The sequence below is a fragment of the Pleurodeles waltl genome, chromosome 2_2, assembly GCF_031143425.1.
Source record: "Pleurodeles waltl isolate 20211129_DDA chromosome 2_2, aPleWal1.hap1.20221129, whole genome shotgun sequence".
Taxonomy (NCBI): domain Eukaryota; kingdom Metazoa; phylum Chordata; class Amphibia; order Caudata; family Salamandridae; genus Pleurodeles; species Pleurodeles waltl.
In genome coordinates, this window is record NC_090439.1 from 387,235,254 (window position 1) to 387,251,444 (window position 16,191).

Consider the following 16,191-nt stretch of genomic DNA (forward strand, 5'->3'; position numbering starts at 1 on the left):
CCTGTTACCGTTTTTGAGAAAGCTGCTTTTCACAAAGTGAAAACCCTACTCAAGCTGTTGTATGCTCTTAAATCATCCTGTATGTGGTAAATAAAGAGATTTGTCATTATATTGATGCTATTGCAAATATATTCTGGTGGGACAAAGTTACCTTGATTCTTTTAGTGCTTCTAAGAACAAGATAATTCATGGTTACTCAGGGACCAGGGGGTCCAGAGTATTTTATAAAAGGAACAACGGTCCCTCGAGTAAGTCTGCAGGTATCGAATTTCCACAGAAACTTAATGGAGTCCATGTTCAATTTACAAATGTAAAGGTAGACACATTTATTTAAATTATGAACAGTGTAGTGGGGAAGCAAAAACACAAAAAGAATAAAATACATTATATAGACTACATTACGCAGGCATTACAAATGTGACAGAAATGAACAACTCAAGAAATAAGGTTGCTATACATCAGTACCTTTGCTCATGACACCTTAATGAAATTGAATGAAAGCTGAGCCAAAGTACTCCAGTCGACGACATTTCAATCCCTTAGTCTAACGCTGGGATCATGATCAGGACATAAAGTTTATGCCTGAGGTGAGGGGGTTAAGAATTACAGCACCCAATGTCTGAAACAGTATTAAGTAGGAGAACGGGCTTCATGGAGCCAGAATGTATACTAACATCCTAAATAACGTGGTGAAAGTCATAATGGCCATATGTTGTGCCGGTGTATTCTTTAAAGCACGAGGTGGCACAAACAGCTGTGTGACAAGTAAAAGGGAGCCCATCAACGAAGGATGTCATGTTCTACGCATGTGAAATAGCAAGGATAGCCAGGCTTGAATAGGCAACAGGTGTACTGTCCAGAAAGGAGCCCGCTAACTGTGGGGTTACGTTTCAGCCTGCCTAGAAAAGCAACTAATAACCTGTGTGCAAGTCAGTTAATAGCTGAGTTAGCCCTGTGTGTGTAAGCCAGTGGTTGTGTTAGTAGCTGTGTGAGTGAGTGACTAGATGTGTATCAGTAGTTTTGTTGGTCTGTGAACGAGTATGTGAGTAGTTTTGTGTGTATGATGTACAATAATTTGTATGGACAATGAGTTGATGTGTGAGTGGTTCTGTGAAAGATGTCACCAGTGATGTCATCAGTAATGTCATATGAGATATCATCAATATGTCACTGACTGTCATGAGTGATATAATGTGTGAGGCTATAAGCAGTGCATTACAGGGGCGCAGGTTATAGTTAGCTCAGGTAAAATGTGAGCCTAGCTATAACATCCTTCTAACCTTTTCTTTTTCAGTGAATTTCTTTCATTTTTTAAATTCTTTTTCATAACTATAACATTCCTGTAACTGTTGTTTTTTTCAGTGAAAATATGTGTGTGTGTGTGTGTTTAGTGTGTTTATATATATGTATATGAATATGTGTGTGCGTATACATATACATCTTAATATATATCTATATGAAGACATATATACACTTTATATATATTATCTAGTGTTGGTCGGCCCTAGGTTGTTATAGTTAGGACCTGGTTTCAATAGAAAAGGCTGTTTTTTGCTTGCCTATATCTTTGGGTCTGCTTGACGAATCTTCACAAAATGTTCCCAAAACATGTAGCAGTCATGTGAGCTGCTGCCCGGAAACTTTCAGGGTGATCTTTCAAGTGCGGGCCGAGATGGCGGGGGGGAATGTAGAGCTTTCCCAGTGTTAATTCCAATATGAAAAATTGAACAGCAATAGCGCAAAAACCACTGGAGGGAATTACACAAAATTTGGCAGACAGGTCGCTCTTGGTTCAGAAAGAACCCCTTTTGTTATTTGCTGTAAATCTGTTCAGTATTTTTTGAGAAATTTGAAGAAATCCAAATTTGTATATATAGGCATGTGTAGGATTCGTGACCCCTAGGCGAATCCTTGCTCGGTGAGGAATACTGCGATTGGTTGGCCGCAACCTGTTCAGAAAGTTGCGGCTGTCATTTTATGAACTGGAGCACGGCCCCGGGTGATGGAAACAGGGGCTCATTATAACAGAAGGGGTCAGAGTAGAGGTAGTCTGACCCCTTGTGAACATTAATATATGTGTGGGGGCACAGTTTTTGAGTTTAGAAAGAGCAAAACCTGTTTTTTTGGCCAAAATCACAATTCCATTGTGGCCTTCAGTGTGGCCCCCTGTGTGAGGCCAAAAATAAAACAATATTCTCAAAATATACACACAAACTCTGCGACAGACACTCTTCTAGATTACTGACAAACATAGATGTGTAGATATAGGTGGTAAGACTGCCAACAGGCCGGCGGTAAAAAAATTGGAATTACGACCGTGGCGGAAACCACCAACAAAGACAGCCACTTTAACACTCCGACCGCCACGGCGGTACAAACAAACAGCCTGGCGGTCACCGCCAACAGATAGGCGGAGGACAAAGTACCGCCCACAGTATCACAACCTACCAATCCGCCCCCTTTTCCGGGGCGGATTCACCGCAGACAAAAACACAGCGGAAACAAGACCTCGAAGGGAAAATGCTCACCTCTACACACCCCACGAGGAACCAGGACGCCATGGAACCTGAGCAGCAGATCCTGCCAGCCCTTATCTTCTTGCTCCTCTACCAGGAGCACGAACGCCGGCGGCGAAGACCACGGTGAGTACTGCACCTACTACACAGGGGAGGGAAAAAACAGGGACACACACACGCAACACGCAACACCCCCACCCCCACCCTCACCCACGACAACACACACACTAATTCAGCATGATACATTATAGTTACACCCCCAACCCCCCCGGAAGAATGCAAAGACTAAAGAAAATGAGTGTAACCATTGTAATATATTAAAATCAAGTACGCAAAAAAAAATATATATATATATATATATATATATATATATATATATATACACACCATAAACAAAATATACACCAAGAATAGTAGTCCAGGTAGTGCTCAATTGAAGTCCGTGGAACACTGGGCCCACACGGTATGGGCGAGGCCCACACAAGATCCCCGACCATGACGTAGAGAACACTGCAGGGACATCAGATAGCAATAAAACAGGCTAAATCAACAAGGGGGGGAGGGACCGGGAGTGTTGATGGTCCAGTGTACAATCTCCCATCAATAGTAATTAAATAAAGGTACACTGTTCCAATACAAAATTATCGAACCAGGAGACCCGTGATCTCAGGAGGTAGAACCCTCAAGCATCACATTGGATGACTAGCATCATCATCAGGAAATGCTCCTCACCAGGCCGGCACTGCAATGCCTAGTGGGCACCCCGATGTGGGGGCTCTCAGCCGGACTCTTATGATAGTGACTGGTAGGTTCGACTATACAGATTATGATGCTTAAAGTCAACACCAATACACATAAAAGAAAAAGAGGTTAAAATTGGTTATTCATCCACTGGACACCATCATTTAATCAATCTGATATAACAAGGATGAAGACCAAGGTTAAAATCAAAAAAACTTGAAAGGAAAATTGAGGATTATGCTCAAAACCTTTCAAAAAATAAGAATATTGCAGAGAGTCCTAGATATTAAAGAACCTCTGTGCTATGGTCGACATGTTTCGCGTCTAGTGGTCCAGCTGGATCCATTGACGCTTCATCAGGACCTACACCAATAATTATTCACACCTCTTCAAAATAGTATTGCAAATTAGGATACTTGATACCGGTCACTTACTTTAAAGTTAACTGATTAGCACAGGTACCCTGGAAGACAAAAAACATAGAACACATCTCGAAATTTCCAAAATAGGAGTGCAAGTGATTCTGAATATATAAAAAGAAATTGGTCAAAAACGAAGAAAAGGACACCACATGACAAATCATGCTTACCAACCCCTAGTCGAGACCAGGTTCCTTGGTGGTTCGTTTCAAGGACTCAAAGTGACACTGAGCATAGTAAATAACAACAAGATAAAAGACCATTATTGAAACAAGGATGTAAAACAATGCTAACATCTAATGATATAGGAAATACTAAGAGTTCAAAGGCAACTGCAAAGGTAAATAAACTCATAGTAATAAATAATTGTGCTGAAAATTAACACAATTGCCACTATTGTCGGTTACCAAGTTAAACTACATTGGTGAATAAACTCAAGGAAAAATACTCAATAATGATAGTGCTAAAAGTTAACACAGTAGCCGTTATTATCGTTACCAAGTTAAGTTACTCAGCTAATATTAAGGTTAAGGATGGAAGAATATATTTAAATTATTCATGGTAACGTATGGCAAAAAGAGATTAGACTCAGAATTAAATGCCCCACTTAAGGTCGAGGCAGTGAATGTTGGTGTGTCTGCTTGCGTGAGTACCTGTGGGATGTGTGGTGCTTATGTTTGCCTGAGCTTCCCTTGTGTGTTGACGTGTGTGCATGCTGGTCTGAAGGTGTGCTTGAGATAGGCTGAGGAAGAGGGGATTGGGTCTGGGTGGAGGAAGTTGGAGGGGGGAGGCTAGAGACAGGGACAATGGCTGCCATCAGTGCTGAGGCCAGAGTCTGAAAAGCTCGCTGAAGGGCCGCCTGACCAGAATGAATGCCCTCCAGGAATGCATTTGATTGTTGCAACTGCCTTTCTACACCCTGTATGGCATTCAAAATGGTAGACTGCCCAACAGTGAGGGACCTGAGGAGGTCAATGGCATCTTCACTGAGGGCAGCAGGGGTAACTGGGGCAGGGTTGAGGTGCCAGGGGCGAAGGTGATGCCCACCCTCCTGGGTGAGCGGGCACGGGGCAAAGGCTGAGGGGCTGCTGGGAGGGCGGTGCTGGTAGGGGGGTTGGCGGCTGTACCTGTAGATGCTGGGGGCACTGATGTTGCCGCCACCACAAGGGAGCTCCCATCAGAGGACGAGTCCGTGTCACTGGTGTCAGCTCCTGTCCCCGCCGTGGAGCTTCCCTCGTCCTCCGTCCCACTGGTGAACTCCAAGTCCGTTGTCTCGCCCTCCTGGGCCATGTGGGATGCAGCTCCCTCCTGCTCTGTTGCCACTGCTCCTCTGCCTGATGATGCTAATGCACACAAGAACAGGGAGACCACGAAAAGGGGGGGAACAACAGAAGAAAGACATGTTGAGTGCATGCATTACCAATACCGTTGGCGGACTCGACAGACACAGAAGCCCCCTGCACTACGACGCGCACTTGGCTTCCACTGTACAATATCTGGGACATGGCCCACAAGGCTATGGATGACATCTGCGCACATGGATGACACAGGAGCCTGACTAGGTCTACTTTGCACTGTACACAGGGGGGTGGGGTGCCACAGGCTCTGCCAGAACAAGGGGACCTTGCCTCCTAAACTCGCCCTGGCCTAGGGAAACCCACAGCCCACCTCCCCCACCCAGACACCTCCACTGCACGCAAAATCAGCAGAATGAGAGTGTACTCACCCCTTGTGGCTGCTGTGATGCCCCCAAGCGCCCATCCAACTCTAGGTACGCCACCGCCAGGATCCTGAACATCAGGGGGTCATGGTGCGATGGGCACCCCTCCCACATTGGGAGGCCATCCCCAGCTGGGCCTCCGCCGTCTTCTTGCTCCAGCGGCGAATGTCCTCCCATGTTTTCCGGCAGTGGGTGCTTCGTCTGTGGTAGACTCCCAGGGTCCAGTCTTCCTTCTGGTGAGCACTGACCTATATGAATTGTACAGGGGGAAAAGAAAAGTTATTACCAAATGCAACGTCACAGTTATTGGCCCCCATCCCTACCCTTGCCATGATGCACATGCACTCACTGTCGTTTCATGCACGCCTCAATCTCCCCCCCCCATCTTTCATCCACCCCACTCCACACAGGCATAGCCCATACAGCATGCTCCCAGTGTATTTACCTGTTTGTCCGGAGGACCGTAGAGTAGCATGTACTGGGTGAGGATCCCATCCACAAGCTTTTCCAACTCCTCCGATGTGAAGGCAGGGGCCGTTTTCCCAGTCGCACGAGCCATTGTCTCTTCCAGACTGAGGTCACAGCAGCACTTGCAGTGTAGGTCCCCCCTCAAGTGCAGGTGCTGTCAGTACTCCATTTTCTTGCAAATGGGTAATTTCAAACAACAGTGCCCATAGCATCAGGGATGTCCCAGCCTATGTTTTCCAACGTGTTGTCCAGAGTGTTGTCTGCCCTGCTGAAACACATGCGGAGCTACATCGTTTTCCCTCAGGTGGAGGTTTTCCTACAGTGAAAGGAGACTTGTATGCCCTGAGACATATCCCCAACATCATAGGTGCCATTGATGGGACCCATGTGGCTTTGGTACCCCCCGCAGGAGTGAATTATTATCATTCAATGAATGGTGTGTTTAGCAGATCAGTACATCTCCCATGTGAATGCCAAGTTCCCTGGCCCAGTGCATGACGCCTACATCCTGCAGAATAGCAGCATCCCTTATGTGATGGGTCAAATCCAGAGGCACCGTGTGTGGCTAATAGGTGAGCACCTGGAAGCAAGTCAGTGGGAATGGTTGTCTGGGTCTGGGGATATCCCTCCAGGTTAGTGTGTGTCTAACAGTAGTCCCTCGCCATTTGCAGGTGACTCTTGTTACCCCAACCTGTCATGGCTACTGACCCCACTGAGGAATCCCAGGACAAGGGCAGAGGAACGCTACAATGAGGCCCATGGGCGAACTCACCGGATAATAGAGCGGACCTTCGGCCTCCTGAAGGTCAGGTACAGGTGCCTCCATATGACAGGTGGATCCCTATTCTACTCACCAAAGAAGGTGTGCCAGATCATCGTGGCCTGCTGTATGCTTCATAACGTAGCTTTGCGACAACAGGGGCCTTTTCTGCAGGAGGATGGTCCAGATGGCGGTGTTGTTGCAGCTGTGGAGCCTGTGGACAGTGAAGATGAGGAAGCAGAAGAAGAGGACATGGACAACAGGAACTTGGTGATACAGCAATATTTCCAGTGAGACACAGGTAAGAATACAAACCTGCCTACTAAATGTACTTTAACACTACTACCTCTCTTCTGTCTGTTGTTTTCACCCAGTGTATGGTCACTGAGTTGTCACTTTCCCTTACGATTTCACAGATGTGTGTCCCACAGTGTGACATCTGCTTTGTTTCCTCATGGACTAGAGCTGTGTGACATAGGTATGTTGACATTACAATTGAAAGAGCATTTTGCCACAGTAATTGCTAATACACTATTCTGAAACCACAGACTGATTTGTACTTCAAGGGTGTTTATTTAAGTGCTAGATATTGGAGGGGGTTGTAAAATGGTGAGGGGTGATGGTGGAGGAATGTCCATGGCAGAGTCCAGTCTATTAGTCTCACAGGTGCATTGCCCAAATGGGCATAGGAAGTGAACTGGGGCAGTTTGAGGATGGACAGGGTGACAAAGTGGGACAGAAGGATGACATTCAGGGTAGTCTCATTTCTTGGCTGGGGTCTTGGCATCGTTCTCTGTCTTTGTCCTTGATATCAGGGACCATTTGTGGGGTGGTTCTCCCTCTGCAGGGGTGGGGTGCTGGTGTGGTGGTCCTGTGCACTAGCACCGGCGGAGGTGTTGGGCAGTTCATCGTCCATGCTAGTGTCAGGGGCCCCTTGTTGCACCACAGTGTCCCTCCTGGTGTTGAGTACTTCCTTCAGCACCCCTACGATGGTGCCCAGGGTGGAATGATGGCTCTAAGTGCCTTCTTGAAGCCCAAATACTGTTCCTCCTGCAGGCGCTGGGTCTCCTGAAACTTGGCTAGTACCGTTGCCATCGTCTCCTGGGAGTGGTGGTAGGCTCCCATGATGGAGGAGAGGGCCTTGTGGAGATTGGGTTCCCTTAGCCTGTCCTCCCCCGGTCGCACAGCAGCCCTCCCAGTTCCCCTTTGTTCCTGGGCCTCTGTCCCCTGAACCGTGTGCCCACTACCACTGCCCCCAGGTCCCTGTTGTTGGGGGGTAGGTTAGCCTGGGTTCCCTGTGGTGGTGGACACACTGCTGATTGATGTGTCCTGGGGACAGAGGTATGGGCCCGCTGGGTGGGTGTTGTGGTGGTGTTTCCAGCGGGGGGAAGGTCTGTGGTGGCCTGTGACTTTGTCAGGTGAACCGACTGTCCTGAGGTCCCAGATGGGCCGGGCTGGTTGTCTAGATCCAGTTGGACAGAGCTGCTGTCATCACTGTGAGCCTCTTCTGTTGGTGGTGTGGACATGTCTGGACCCTCCTGTCCGGTGACGTTGGGTAGGGGTCCTGCAGGGGTGTAAAAGCATGATTATTGCATCTGTGTGTGCCATGGTGTGCAATGGGTGGGTGACCGTGTACCCCAGTGATTGCATTCCTGTGTGGGACCTTGTATGATGATGGTTTAGGGGGGTGTATGGGTATGTGCAGTGGCCATGCTTTGGTGATGGGTGTCAATGCTTTGTTGTTGCATGCAGGGCTTGGTGTTGGGATGGATGGTTTGTGATATTGGGACATTTGTGAGGAGTTGGAGTGATGGGGGTGAGGGCGAGGGTGGGGCTATGTGATGGCATGCAGGTAGGGTGGGGGATATAGTATTAAAGATTTGACTTACCAGAGTCCATTTCTCCAGCTACTCCTGCGAGGCCCTCAGGATGCAGAATAGCCAAGACTTATTCCTCCCAGGTTGTTAGTTGTGGGGGAGGAGGTGGGGAGCCGCCGCCAGTCCTCTGAACTACAACGTGGTGTCTTGAGACCACAGAACGCACCTTCCCCCGTAGGTCATTCCACCTCTTCCTGATGTCATCCCTATTTCTTGGGTGCTGTCCCACTACGTTGACCCTGTCCACTATTCTTTGCCATAGCTCCATCTTCCTAGCTATGGAGGTGTGCTGCATCTGTGCTCCGAATAGCTGTGGCTCTACCCGGATGATTTCCTCCACCATGACCCTGAGCTCCTCCTCAGAAAACCTTGGGTGTCTTTGCCGTGCCATGGGGTGGTGTGGATGATGTGTTGGTTGGTGTGTGTTGTGATGTGTGGGGTGCTATTTAGTGGTGTGTTGTGTGAGGTGCGTGAATGTTATGTGGGTGATGGTGTTGAGTGCTTGTGGATGCTTGTTTGTAGATTGTGGTGTCTCTCTCTGGCCTTCTTTCAGAATTATTGGTAGTAGGGGTTTGTGGGTGATGTGGGTGTCTGTTTTATATTGTATTGGGTGTGTGGGAGTGGTGTGTGTATGTGTATCAGGTCTGTGTATTTCGAATTGTCCAATGTGGTAGTGTTTTGTAAATGTGTGTGTATATTGAGTCCGGCGGTGTGTACCGCCAATGGAATACTGCGGTTGAAAGACCGCCACGTGGATTCGTGGGTCGTGATAGTGTGGGCGTATTCCTGTTGGCGTGACGGTGGAGGTTTTGTTTTTGCCAGTTTATCACTGATCTTTGGTGTGGCGGACTTGTGTGGGTGTCTAAATTTTGGCGGATTCCGAGCTGTGGGTCATAATGACCGTGGCGGAATTCCGCGGTAGTGTGTTGGCGGTCTTCTGCACGGAGGTAAGCGGCTTTTACCGCCATTGTTGTAATGACCCCCTGTATTTATTTTTTCCCTTATTATGCCTGAGTGATGATGTCTGAACATGTATACTGATACTTCTCATTTGGTTAGTGCACTTTTGGTTATAATGACAACCTGACTACTATTTATGTTGCAGCACAACCAGTAACCTATGTTTTATTATGACTACTGTTGGTTTTCACAGAGTAATAGTACCTGAGAGATGTTCTGGCAACTGCTTATGTAGCAGGGTATTTCTGATACTTGTTATGTGTGGTCTAACGATGTTTTGTGCAATACAGTTTATTTTTATACAACTTGGTATTGTTTTTTTGTTGTTGGTGGGGATAGTGTGTCATGTGTGATGTGTTTGTTGTGCAAGCGCTTTACACATTGCCTCCAGGTTAGGCCTGACTGCTCTTGCCAGGCTATGAAGGGGGTCAGCAGAGGTTATCCTGGGTGGGTAACTCCTTTCCCCTAACTAGAGTGGGTGGGTTCTGCCTGGCTTAGGTACATACTCTAATCAAACAGAAAACCCATGTCATTCATGCTCTCACTCACAGACCAATTTAGATACTCATACATCTACCCAGAGACCCATTCAAACAGCCATGCACCCATTTGCAGACCCATTCTGACACTCATGCATGTATTCAGAGATTCACTCAAACACTTATGCAGGCACCCAGAGACCCACTCAGACACTGATGCACCCACTCACAGACCCAGTCAGACACTTACGCACCTACTCACAGACCTACTCACAGACTCATGTACCCATTAACAGACCCATTAAGACAGTCATGCACCCACTGACAGACCCAGTCAGACACTTATGCTCAAATCCACAGACCTATTAAGACACTCATGCACCCATTCACAGACCCACTTAGACACTCATACACGCACTCACAGACTCACTCAGACACTCATGCACACACCCACAGACTCACTCAGATACTCATGCTCCCACTCACAGATCTTCTCAGAAACTGATGCACCATTCAAAGATCTATTCAGAAACTCATGCAACCATTTGCAGACCCATTTAGATTTTCATTAACTCATTCACAAATCTATTCAATAACGCATGCACCCATTCAGAGACCCACTCAGATTCTCATGCACATGCTCAGAGACCCACTCAGACAGTCATGCACTCACTGCAAGATATACTCAGACATGCATGCACCCACTAAGGCACATATTCAGACACTTACGCATTCACTGAAAGGCCCACTCAGACACTAATGCACTCATTGTGTCACTCATGAAGCCACTCACAGACCTATTCAGACACTTATGTAACCATTCACAGACCCACTCAAAGAGTAGTGCACTCAGTTACAGACCTAATTGGACAGTACCCACTCATAGGCCCATTCATACAATAATGGTAAAACTTTCAGTTACAGACTCAGTCATGAAGTCAAAGGAACACTTAAATACTTATAAAGTCACTTTGATACATACTTTGAGGTAGAATGGTTTACATGTATATTGTATAATCGGTTGGTTATAATATGTTCTTAGGGTTGCGGGCAGCATTTTCTAAAGTTTGTCATGGTCCTGGGGGATGACAATATGGGTGAAATATATAGAAGGGGCCAGAGTATATGTATTGTGACATCGTGGGGATATTAAAAAATGTCTGAGGGAATTCTTCTACACAAAAGTCTTAAAGTGATCTGGAGTCGTGACTCTGTTGTGGCACCAGGATAAAGCTGCGATGGAGTCGCTAATCTTTAATTAAATAAAGTTTAAATAGTAGTGTGGCTCTAAGAAGAGCCTTTATCATATTTGTTTCTATATTATTGATGGAGAAAAGAGGAGATGCAGAGTTTGAAGTTATTCAGACGCACTCTGTTGCCTTTGTTTGCAAAGTGCACACCACCTCTTCTATATATTGTTAGCATGTCAAAGCGTAGATTATTATTATAAATAGAACCCATGTTATGGTCTTTGAGATATGCTGAAACAGTTTTGTTAACATGTTTCCTAGTTTTGTCAATCGGTGCGGAAAATGTTGTTGACCAGTTTCATTTTTGTTTCTGGCAGATATTTAAGAACACAAATGTTGTGTGGCGGTAAAATGTCATTAATTGACTAAAGGTATCTTTCATTAGGATTTCCAATCCTACTTCAGTGAGTGTGACTAGGTCATTTCCACCACAGTGCACAATCATGAGGTGAGATTGTTGGCAGTCTCTAATGTTTTCAACCAATGGAAGCAACTGATGCCACTTTAACCTGCTCTGGCGAAGCCAAGTGATATTCACGTTAGGCAAACCCAGGTCCTTGTTAATGCCACTGTTCCTAGCATACTCATCAGCCCAACAAACATAGCTGTGACCTGCAATCCACACTCTCAGCATTTTTTATCGTAGAAGCAGGAGCACTAAAAAGAAGGCTGCAGTTGAGTCAAGTCATTTTCAAAATGTGAGATGGTTAAAAATGAAGGAAGCAGTAAGTTTTTTTTTTTTTTTTAAAGTACAAAATGGATTGGATGTGTAAAATAGAGGAGTAAATAAAACTAGGTTGTAATTAACAGTATTAAGTTATTGCATCTGTGATTGAGTGACATTTGTGAGTAAAATATGATGTAGTTTTGGATAACATTACATTTTCAAACAGCCAACCACACCTGCTACAGAACAAATTAAAAACTGTCATGCTGCTTGCAGACAGTGCTGTGACATTTTCAACTGCTGCTCAGTGGAGTGGGTTGCTATCACAGCTGAAGCAAAAGACAATGGGGATGGGTGATTAGCTTGAAATGCAGAGAAATATTTTAATAAAAATTTATTTTGCAGATAATAATGGAAATAGGGTATTTTATTTAGTGTGCATTATACCTAATAGAAAAATAAAGCTAAGGATTAAATATTGTGAATCTGTTGCAGTTTTACACAGGAGCCGCGCTAGGGGACAGGAAGCATTCACAACTCCATTGCATTGTATAGCACATTGGGATTTTCCTTGGTAGACAAACAAGGGGTTAATAGATGTTAACCATTCCGATCTTGGGTAATAGAAGAAAAATATAAAACAAAACGTCTGATCTGTTAAGCACCACAATACCAGTGAGAGCAGAGTTCAGCAGTTTGCAATTAAGGTTCCCTTGGTGTAGGAGTTCACTACTATTCTTATGATGAGGTTTTATAATTATAGAAAGAAAAGAGTAAAGAAAAATATTGTGAAAGTATTAAACTATCAGGAGCTACTATTTAAGACGTATGCAAAAAGGAGTATATATATTTTTCTACATATACAATTTAAGATATGTGCATAAGTAGGTTGAGTAAATCATTTTAAAAGATAGAGAACTGAGGGCCAGATGTAGGAAGCCTTTTGCGCCTTGCAAACTGCGAAAAACGCAGTTTGCGAGGCGCAAAAGGCTTAACGCGATGCACAACCTCAAATTGCTAGTCGGTATCGACTCGCAATTTGAGGCTGCGACTCGCAAATAGGAAGGGGTGTTCCCTTCCTATTTGCGACCACATCGCCATGCTGAGTTGGTTTGTGACCGCGAATGTGGTCGCAAACCAACTCGCAGTTACCATCCACTTGAAGTGGATGGTAACACATTCGCAAAAGGGAAGGGGTCCCCTTGGAACCCCTTCCCCTTTGTGAATGCCCCAAAAATTATTTTTTCAGAGCAGGAAGTGGTCCTATGGACCACTGCCTACTCTGAAAAAACCGAAACCAAATGGTTTTGGAATTTTTTCTTTTTGCAGCTCGTTTTCCTTTAAGGAAAACAGGCTGCAAAAAGAAAAAAAAAAAAAGACTGCTTTATTTAAAAGCAGTCACAGACATGGTGGTCTTCTGTCTCCAGCAGGCCACCATCCCTGTGAGTGCATGGACTCGCTATGGGGTCGCAAACTGCGACCCACCTCATTAATATTCATGAGGTGGGTCTTTGTGACCCCATAGCGAGTCGTAGAAGGTGTCTGAGACACCTTTCTGCATGCACTTTTGCAAGTTGCAATTTACGAGTCGCTGTGACTCGCAAATTGCAAGTCGCAAAAAAATACCTACCTACATCTGGCCCTAAATCCTTTATCACATGGAGACAAACAGTTATTTCATGCAAAAATTAAATGTGTAGTAATATATGTATTTGTGTACAATTGCAAGAGTGTTTATATTTAATATAGGTACTTTATGTATATGTGAAATCTTTGTAAAGGTATTTCTATATCTGTATGTACATCAGAGATGTCAATGTATTATAGGCCGTTAGCAGGTATGAAGCAAGTGTTCTCTATACTATGATATGTATGTAGATATTGAGTCTAAGTGTAAAACATTCAGATAAACTGTTGTTCAAGCAGTCATATTTTCAGTTTTAGATTAATAGTTAGAATGAGAGAATAGGGACTAATGAATGACTATATTTTAAAAAGTAATAGTTATAATAATGAAAATGGTGATCACAGTGAAAAACAGTGAAGAATATTGGTGTCTATAGCTGTGTTTATCTATATATATACTGTTTTAGAGAAGGCATACAGATGCACCTTCTAAGAAAGTGAGATAGTAAATGATATAGTAATGCATATAGTGAAGATATTATTTTTACGATAACGGGAAAAATAGCACATGGTGTCATAGTGTGCTTTAAACATGAAAAAGAAGATGTGTAGCATATGCACCAGAGATGATTTTTCTGTTTTTAAAATAAGTAAATGTTTATTATATATTATTTTACGGTATTCCAAAAAAATGTAAAAGTGTTCATGTATTTTTTAATTTCCAGATATCTGTTTGTATTAAAACATACATCTACAATGGCAAGGAAAACTGAAAGCCATAAAACCAGATGAAAACATATTATTAACGTTCAAGAGGAAAACAAAACAGTGAATATGTAGACAAAATAGGAAAAGACAAAGGGGCAGATGTAGCAAAGGTTTTTACCCATTCTGTGTCTGTGGGAAAAAGTGTTCATACATATGGCCCAAAGTAACTACTGGTAAGAAAACTAAACAATTTGTTTGCAGAAAATTGTAAGGTATGCATAAGGATGTGCATGAAAAGAAAATTTTTAAATTAAGCAAGGATGTAGAAAAATCATAACAAATTAAAAGTATGCACAAATTAAAGAAAATAGATGCCAAAAGTAGAAGACAGCAACAGTTCAAAGAAATTAGAGGAAAAATGTTCTGTGCAAGAGTAATTGAGAACTTACTGAAAGGTATGAAGCAGTATAAAAAGGAGAACAGAAGTGCTGAAATAAAATAGATGTTTTGAGAATGTGGTAAGACATTTCATAAAGAGAAAGTTTTTTTATTAATATCTAAAAGAATGAAAACCCTAGACAAAACAGTGTCATGGACGAAGAGGTGCAGTAAAAGGAAAAAGTGTATAAAAAAGTAATTTTTGAAAAATGTTTACTGGTGAGTGGAAGCATATCTCAAGAAGTATTCCTTAATGAAGGAGGTTATTTGCAGGACAGCATATTAGTTCAAGCAGTAGCTTTAACTAGTCATTGTTATGAGATAAATAAAGGGACTCCCATGGAAAAATAAGAGATTGTTCCTAGAGATTTGGAAGATGTAATAACTGAAAAGGTTCAGGGAAGGCACAGACAGGCCCCTGTTTACACATGAAATTGTAGCAGTATTTGTAATTTTCCACAATAATCTATGGATTTACTAAGACTTTTTTTTCTGTGTGATTTTCCATGCAGAAGTCTCAAGCAGAGGATAAAAACTGTGCAAGGATTAGATCCAAGCAAATTGAGAAACAATACTAACTTACAAGGACATTCATTATCATGTTTGTCAAGGAAGGTGTGCCAAAGCACATTTCATCAATTTAAGATGTTGGCAGTTCACCATTCAAAAATGTGAAGTGTTATAAGGAGACCTTACTTTGGAAACAGTCCAGCATTATGTTTAGGGAAAATACACAGAGTACTTTTGTATGGTACCAAAGAAGAGGTATAGAAAGTTTGTGATGATGTGCAGTTTCATTTTCTGGACCTCAAGAGAAGTGCAGGGAAAATGAGGAATTTGTAGGTACAGGTATTCAGAAAGAGACTGGAAATACTGCTATTGGCAATTTTCAAGAAGAGATTATAAAGTTTAATATAGTAAGATCTGAAAAGCCAGACTATATCTGTATTTGCTGTAGGGGCACTCACTATAAAAGTCAAACATGCAATGTAGATCTTATTTCTAAAACTGAAGGAGAAAATAGAGAAAAATGGTAAGAATTTGCTTCCGCTTATTTATATGTAGAAGAATGATTTGACTTGTCCAGTAAGCATGTTACATGTTAGCACTACTATTAGATGTTAGATGATCAGAAAACACCAGCAAGAGCAGTGTGTATTAGGTTGGAACTATGAGACTGAAATGTATGTGAATCTATCTGTAAGAGGGGTGGGTGTAGCGTGGTGTGAACAGAATGGAAACAAGTTGTGAAGTAAAAGGTTTTAGTTTTGACGTTGCTTCTTCTCTTCTTTTCAGGTGGGAATTCCGGGGTCTGATCTCTGGTGCCTCTCCGAGATGAAGATCCAACGTGGTCCGGTTGGCCAAGGAGGGGAAACGCCAAAAAGGAAAAGAAAGGTAAGTCAGATATTTTCTGACTTTTGGTCAGGGTTAGAAAGGGGGAGGTGCTGTTAGGTGTGAGGGATGTTGCGGTAACCGCCAACCATACAAGCTCTCACCCAAAGTGTTGTACTCTCAGTTTTCAGTGACTTCCAAAGGTGCATAAGTAATACAGAAAGAAAGAA